The sequence below is a fragment of the Rattus norvegicus genome, chromosome 9 (assembly GCF_036323735.1).
Source record: "Rattus norvegicus strain BN/NHsdMcwi chromosome 9, GRCr8, whole genome shotgun sequence".
NCBI lineage: Eukaryota > Metazoa > Chordata > Mammalia > Rodentia > Muridae > Rattus > Rattus norvegicus.
Window position 1 is genome coordinate 4,470,916 of NC_086027.1, and position 2,736 is coordinate 4,473,651.

Sequence of the window (2,736 nt, forward strand, 5' to 3'; positions counted from 1 at the left end):
GCAGCTTCCTGTAGAAGTGGAAGCTGAGTTTGCAAGTTCTGGCTGGTGGTGAGAACCTCTTGGACCAGTGGTCCCCCTCTCTGTAGGACACAGTAGGCCTAGGCCAGAGTGAATGCTGCCTGAAAGTAAGACAAGGGCCTCTCAGGATGCAGAGGCAAGATGGCTGCCGCAGCCATCTGCAGGCCATCAAAGGCTGCTGCCTGATGGCGCTCTGGCTGCCAAAGCTTCTAAAGGGTTTGGCGCCTGACTGGAAATCGGATGCAAACTGTCCATCTGCCGCATGGCACTGGTGACAGCTGATTCTTTTGCAGTCTGCAAGATGGACCCAACCTAAGCCAATCGGTTCCATCCCTGATTGCACAAGGATTGTCTGACCTGTTTCATCAGCCAGGACACAGGAGTGGTGCGGGTTTCATTCTGCTCAGTACGTGACTCTATAAACAGTAGTGTTGGGGACGAACTGAGAAACCAGAGGGAACGCACTGCTGCTTCTGTGGAGAAAGCATATTGGCAATGCTTAAAGCATATTGGGGGATAACAGTAGCCGAGAAACCCCAATATGGACTAGGACAGCTGACCAGATGTCTTGACTGACATTTTAAACACGTTTCAAGGGGATCCCTACAGGACATAAAAACTAACTATACATCTGTGTACCTCTCTCTGCCCCCGCCCCCTCCCCCCATACCCCTATCTCCCGCCCTACGCACTTCAGCTAAGTGTGTTTTTGTGGATACTTGGAGCCTAACTAACAGCTCCAGAGACAAAGAAAAGGATACCGTATGTGGAGAGAACCTGCAGTGCATAGACCAAGGCCTTGCTTTCTACCTAAGCAGGAAATGTCCAGCCTATGCTGAGTGAAGGGCTAAGGCAGCACAGCAAGCTTCTCTCCTGGAAGCTGGTTCCCTGAGGATGGAGAAAGATACAAGGAATAGTAAGCTGCATCCTTTACTGCCTAGTGAACTGGCTTCCATGGACACCCCAGCAATTCAGCATCTCCTAGTAAAGTCAACCCTGCCTCGGACTGAGCTGAGGCTGTAGCCAGGTAGCCTTGAGGAAGAGGCAGCTTCAAATTGTAAGGAAGAAGGTCACACCTGTAATTCCAACTTTATTTTTTATTACATTTATTTAATTTTATTTAATTTATTTAATTAATACTTTTAGGGTAGAAGTGTGTATGCACATGCTGTGATGAGATGTGTGTGCGTAGGTGTGTGTGTGTGTGTGTGTGTGTGTGTGCACGCGCGTGCGCGCGCGTGTGTAGAAGTTTTGTCCTCACTATGCGTGTTCAAACACAGGTTGTTAGGCTTGGCAGCCACACCTTTATCCACTGAGTCCTCTTGTAGGCCCGTATTCTAATTTTTAAATTTCAGACTTCCTGGTATGAGAGATTGAGATGGATTTACAAAATATGAAAAAAAAGAAACGATCGTGCTTTCCTTTTTAGCACTAGTCTATTTAATCAGAAGTGAATCTCACTTATGATTTCATGTTCCCGAGACTTTATGAACTTAAATTGACCGTGGGTCATCCCCGATCCCATCTTAACAACAGAAGTGTAGTGTAGATAATGGTACTATCTCCTCTTGAGCAGAGAACTACGCATGCATCTGTTGCCGAGTGTTTTAGTTGGGCTGGCTTTCTAAACAAGTGCACCTAATCGTAAGAGAACATTGTATTTGGTCTGCAGACAGACTGCAGCTTAGATGGAGATTTGTAGGTTGTGCAGCTCAGGATTTTCTTTTCTGCATCAGGAATAGGCCTCTACATTCAAGTAAATGACAGGAGAGGTTAGACTCGGTCCAGAGACCCTCAGGGCTGGGTGATGGCGCAAGTTGTGCTGAGGAGCGCAGGTGAGCACTGCTTTCAAAGAAACGGCAGCTGGGACATGGCTGGGCTAGCCTGGGACCCAGGTTTCTGGATTCCCAGTCCTGTGTGCAGCTTCTGTTCTCCACCAGGCGAACCGGACGACCGGTAGAGTAGAGCACACTTATGGGCTCAGGTTGTATAGTCCCAGGTTAGAAGAGAAAGGGGGAAGGAAATGATCCTGGATGAGTTTAGAATTTGAAAAAAAAAGATACCCAGCAGCCTTGCCGTGACCAGAAAGAGTCTGAGCCAGATTCGATATCCCAGACTACTTGAGCGTGTGCTTGACACTGGTGGGGGTAGAGGTGGTGAGTGGCGCTGAATTATGAGTACAAAACCGTACGGAGCGCTTTAGAACAGGGCGAGCAGAAGCAGGAGGCAGACCTGAAGGCGGGCAGCCTCTTCCTCTCTCCTGGGGCTCACAGACAGAAGCCTACATTGCCAAAGGGAGCCAGGGCTGGTTCATACATAGAGGACAAGAGCTTAGGCGTTGGCGCAGGTGACTCTGTTCCACAGATGGTTAAACACAACACCAGGTGCATCATAAATAAAAACCCCACAGACACAGCGCCATTAAACTTTGTTTTGTAAATGAAAGTCTCTCTTTGTTCCATACTTCTGGTGGAAATGACTTTCATAAAAAGCAGTGCTCCCTAATCAGAATTTCCCAGGCACAGGTGTAGGCTGTGGGGTCCGTTCCGAGGCCCAGGTCTTAGGCTGCTTCTGTCCTGCTTGAGATCCACTTTGTTTTCTTATTGACTTCCAACGATACCCAGATAGTCTTAAGGGCCCCTTAAGGGCAACGCAGGTTGCATGGCAGCTATGATGTCACAGAATTGACACCTCTGTGAGGCATGCACCGTGGTTTAT